Here is a 6,074-nt window from a genome sequence, read left to right on the forward strand (position 1 = left end):
CTGGGTCCTGGAACTCACTTTGTAGACCAGGCTAGACTTGAACTCAGAAATCCACCTGCCTCTGCCTCCCAAGTGCTGGGATTAAAGGCGTGCACCACTATGCCCAACTTAGACCAATTTTTCTTATGAATATAGATGCAAAAATATTCAATAAAATTTTCACAAACTGAATACAAGAAAACATCAAAATGATCATGCATCATGATCAAGTAGGCTTCATCCCAGGGATGCAGTGATGATTAAATGTACAGAAATCCGTCAACATAATCCACTATATAAACAAACTCAAAGAAAAAAACCATATGAGCATTTCATTAGATGCTGAGAAAGCATCCAACACCCGTTCATGATAGAAGTCTTGGAAAGATCAAGACTTCAAGGCCCATACCTAAACATAATAAAAGCAATATACACCAAACCAGTAGCCAACATCAAATTAAATGAAGAGAAACTTGAAGCAATCCCACTAAAATCAAGGACTAGACAAGGCTGCCCACTCTCTCCCTGCCTATTCAATATAGTACTGGAAGTTCTAACCAGAGCAATTAGACAACAAAAGGAGATCAAAGGGATACAAATTGGAAAGGAAGTTAAAATATCACTATATGCAGATGATATGATATTATACTTAAGTGACCCCAAAAATTCCACCAGAGAACTCCTAAACCTGACAAACAATTTCAGCAAAGTGGCAGGATATAAATGCTGAAGACTATTCCCTTTTTGGTCTCCTATCTGCGTGGAATGGGTCTCTGATTGCAGGTGGACAAGGAGTCAGCGAATGACAAACAGAAGCGACACACCAGATTCTGTAGAATCTAAATGTAATTTGTCAAATCGAGCATCAAACTTTTTATACAGAAGAAAATAGGGAAGTTGAGTGACACACTGGCAAGGTACAAAGAGATTACTGGATTCTTACACAAAACAGAGGAATGCAAACACAGAAGGACTGGCAGGAACAACTGGGATAAAATTCAATGTTAACAACTGGGATCAAAAACAGCTCCACCTAACATCCACTTAATCTTAGAAGCCAGGGACAAGGGCTTTGTGCCCTTGCCATAGTTCCTATTCTTGTCTATTGTATAGTCCACCTTCCCCCTAGGCCATTGTAAATACTTGTGTATGGGTGTAACTCAGCTATCTATAGTTCTAAGTATCTACTCTGGTTCCTTCTGAGAGCACAAACTTCCTTCTTCCTAGATAATGGTAAATTCCTGTGTACGGCAGTGACTTAGCTATCCATGTCCAAGGTCAGATCAAGGATTGCCTAGAATCTAATTTAGCTGTATGTCAAAAAATTAATCTGTAGGAGCACTTGTAATAAAGCAATATTAAGGGAAAGCACACAGATCTGTATACCAACTAAAGCAAGGACATTGGAGCATTCTTTATACAGGATGCCACAGTTCCAGGAGATTAAGTTTCCATGAACTTTCTGCCTCAGGAAAGCACCCAGGGTTTTGGGGCCTGTCGTGCTTGTCACTACTGGAGTGGATGTAGTGAAAGACCCCCGGAGGGAGACCCTCACTCAAGTCTCGGGATAGCCGCGAACCCAAGAAGACACTGAGACCGAACTTAAGATGTAGAAAGTAAGATTTTATAAAGCAGCAACAAGCAAGCACATGAACCAGAGCTCTGGGGTCGAAACTCATACACCGAGCAAGGTGCAGAGGAGAATTGACGCCTGGCCCAAATTTTTTACAGGCTTATATAGGAGATAGGCAAGGGGGGAGCAGGGCAGGGAAAGTACAAATTTGCGTCACTAAGGGGTTCTGCCAAAGGTTATTCCCAGGGACTTTCCAAGGGGCTTTACGTAACCAAGGGGTCGTGTCCTATATTTTGGCAATGTACTTGATTTATTGGAACATTCTGAGGTTTGTTCAAACCCTTATCTCAAAAATGTTCCTGGCACAGTCCTCAGTTGGGAGGGGTTGGACTGGGTTTGTTCCAGGAGACCCTTATCTAAAAAATGTTCTTGGAACAGTTTTTATTTGGGAGGGGGTCGGACTCTGGGGTGAAGAGTTCAGGAATGTACTCTGGGGTGAGAAGTTCAGGAGTGTTCCGGGAACAATCTCCAGATGGGAGGGGTAGGAGGACTCTGAGTTGAAGAGTTCAGGAAGAGTTCAGTAATTTTCCTCCTTCAGTAGCATATAAAATTAACTCAAACAAATCGGTGACCTTCCTCTACACAAATGATAAACAGGCTTAGAAAGAAATTAGGGAAACAACACCCTTCACAATAGTCACAAATAATATTAAATACCTTGGTGTAACTCTAAGCAAGTGAAAGATCTGTTTGACAAGAACTTCAAGTCTCTGAAGAAAGAAATCAAAAATCTCAGAAGATAGAAAGATCTCCAATGCTCATGGATTGGCATGATTAATATAGTAAAAATGGCCATTAGCCAAAAGTAATCTATAGATTCAATGCAGTCCCTGTAAAAGTTCCAACTCAGTTCTTCACAGAATTAGAAAGAGCAATTTGCAAATTCATCTGGAATAACAAAAAACATAGGATAGCGAAAACTATTCTCAACAATAAAAGAACTTCTGGTGGAATCACCATGCCTGACCTCAAGCTCTACTACAGAGCAATTGTGATAAAAAAAAACAAAAAAACAAAAAAACACCCACCTGCATGGTATTGGTACAGTGACAGGCAGGTAGATCAATGGAATAGAATTGAAGACCCAGAAATGAAGCCACACACCTATGGTCACTTGATCTTCGACAAAGGAGCTAAAACCATCCAGTGGAAGAAAGACAGCATTTTCAACAAATGGTGCTGGATCAACTGGTTGTTAGGTTTCAGATGAATGCAAATTGATCCATTCTTATCTCCTTGTACAAAGCTCAAGTCCAAGTGGATCATGGACCTCTGCATATAACCAGATTCACTGAACCTAATAGAAAAGAAGGTGGAGAAGAACCTAGTACACCTGGGCACAGGGAAAATTTTCCTGAACAGAACACCAATCGTTTATGCTCTAAGATGTAATTGACACATGGAACCTAATAAAATTGCAAAGCTTCTGTAAGGCAAAGGACACTGTCAATAGGACAAAACAGCAACCAACAAACTGGGAAAAGAGCATTACTAATCCTGCATCTGATAGAGGGCTAATATTTGATATATACAAAGATCTCAAGAAGTTAGACTCCAGAGAACCAAATAACCCTACTAAAAAATTGAGTACAGACTTAAGCAAAGAATTCTCAACTGTGGAATACCGAATGGCCAAGAAGCACCTAAAGAAATGTCCTTGGCCTAATCAAAACAACATTCCACATCACACCAGTCAGAGTGGCTAAGATAAAAAACTTGGGTGACAGGAGATGCTGGCACGGATGTGGAGAAAGAGGAACACTCTTCCATTGCTGGTGGGATTGCAAGCTGATACAACCACTCTGGAAATCAGTTTGGCGGTTCCTCAAAAAATTGGACATTGTACTACCTGAGGACCCAGCAATACCACTCCTGGGTATATTCTCAGAAAATGTTCCACCATGTAATAAGGACACATGTTCCACTATGTTCATAGTAGCCTTATTTATTATAGCCAGAAGCTGGAAAGAACCCAGAGGTCCCTCAGCAGAAGAATGGATACAGAAATTGTGGTACATTTACACAATGGAGTACTACTCAGCTATTAAAAGCACTGAATTCATAAAATTCCTAAGCAAATGAATAGAACTAGAAAATATCATCCTGAGTGAGGCAACCCAATCACAATAGAACACACATGATATGTATTCATTGATAAGTGGATATTAGTCTAGAAGCTCTGAATACCCAAGGTACAATTCACAAAGCACATGAACCTGAACAAGAAGACCAAAGTGTGGATACTTCAGTCCTTCTTAGAAGGGGTGACAAAATAACTATGGAAGGAGTTACAGAGTCAAAGTGTAGAGCAGAAACTGAAGGTATGACCATACAGAGACTGCTCCCACCTGGGGATCCATCCCATAACAGTCACCAAGACCAGACACTATTGTGGATGCCAACAAGTGTTTGCTGATAGAAGCCTGCTATAGCTGTCTTCTGAGAGGCTCTACCAGTGACTTACAAATACAGAGGTGGATGTTTGTAGCCAACCATTGGACTGAGCATAGGGTCCCCAATGGAGGAGCTAGAGAAAGGACTCAAGGAGCTAAAGGCATTTGCAACCCCATAGGAAGAACAACAATATGAACTAAGCAGTACCCCCAGACATCCCTGGGAATAAATCACCAACCAAAAAGTACACATGGTGGGACTCATGGCTCCAGCTACATATGTAGCAGAGGATGTCCTTACCACTCATCAGTGGAGGAGAGACCCATGATCCTGTGAGGGCTCTATGCCCCCATGTTGGGGAAGGCCAGGGCCAGGAAGCAGGAGTGGGTGGGTTGGTGAGCATGGGGATGGGAGATGGGATAGGGGGGTTTTGCAGGTGAAACGAGGAAAGGGGATAACATTTGAAATGTAAATAAAGAAAATATCTAATAAAAAATTAAGAAAAGAAGACTAGATAGCAACAAACCAAATAATCTTTAAGTTAAAATGCATACAGATCTAAACAGAAAACAACTCAACAGAGGGAATCTGAAATGGCCAAGAAGGCCATGAAGAAATGTTCAATATCCTTAGCTATCAGGGAAATGTGAATCAAAACAACCCCTCTCAGACTAGTGACAGCTCATACTGGCAAGGATATGGAGCAAGGGAAACACTCCTCCATTTCTGGTAGGAATGCAAACTTGTACAGCCACTTTGGAAATCAATATGGAGATTTTTTTTTTTTTTTTTTAGAAAGTTAGTAATTGATCTACCTCAAGACCCAGCTTTAGCACTCCTGGGCATATATCCAAAGTTTGCCCAACTATGTTCATAACAGCTCTATTTGTAATACTCAGAACCTGGAAACAACATAGATGTCCCTCAACTGAAGAATAAATGAAGAAAATTTAATACATTTATACATTGTATTACTTAGCTGTTAAGAAAAAAAAAACATGAAATTTGCAGACAAAGGAATAGAACTAGAAAATATCATCTTGATTGAGGTAACCAGAAATACAAATAAAGTATGAACTCACTTATGAGTGTATATTAGCTCTAACATAAAGGATAATCATGGTACACTCCATAAACTCAGAGACGCTAAGTAACAAGCATAGGTCATGAATATCCCTGGGAAGGAGAAATAGAATAGATATCTGTCTTAGTCAGAGTTTGTATTCCTGCACAAAGCATCATGACCAAGAAAGAAGTTGGGGAGAAAATGGTTTATTCAGCTTATAATTCCACATTACTGTTCATCATCAAAGGAAGTCAAGACAGGAATTCATTCATGGCAGAAACTTGGAGGCAGGAGCTGATGCAGAGGCCTTGGAGGGGTGCTGCTTACTGGATTGCTTCCCCTGGCTTGATCAGCTTGTTTTCTTGTAGAACCCAGGACTACCATCCCAGGGATGACACCACCCAAAATGGGCTGGCCCCTTCCCTCTTGATCATTAATGGAGAAAATGCCTTACAGTTGGATCTCATGGAGGCATTTCCTCAACTGAGGCTCCTTTCTTTGTGATAATTCCAGCTTGTGTCAAGTTGACACATAAAGCAAGCCAGTACAACTGACCCCTTATCAACTTGACACAGAAACACATTAAGACTCAACCCTTTTATTTTCTTATTTGTCCTCAAGATCTAAATAACTTTAAAAGTCTCATAGTCTTTACAAATCCTTACATATTAAATTTTTAATCTCTTTAAAATATCCAATCTCTTTCGAAATTTAAAGTCATTTTACAATTCAAAGTCTATTAACTGTGGGCTCCATTAAAATACTTTCTTACTTCAAGAGGGAAATATATCAAGGCACAGTCACAATCAAAAGCAAAATCAAACTTTAACCTTCCAAAATCTGGGATCCGGGCTGGTGAGATGGCTCAGTGGGTAAGAGCACCCGACTGCTCTTCCGAAGGTCCAGAGTTCAATTCCCAGCAACCACATGGTGGCTCACAACCATCTGTAACAAGATCTGGCGCCCTCTTCTGGAGTGTCTGAAGACAGCTACAGTGTACTT

This window comes from Mus caroli, chromosome 1 (assembly GCF_900094665.2).
Source record: "Mus caroli chromosome 1, CAROLI_EIJ_v1.1, whole genome shotgun sequence".
NCBI lineage: Eukaryota > Metazoa > Chordata > Mammalia > Rodentia > Muridae > Mus > Mus caroli.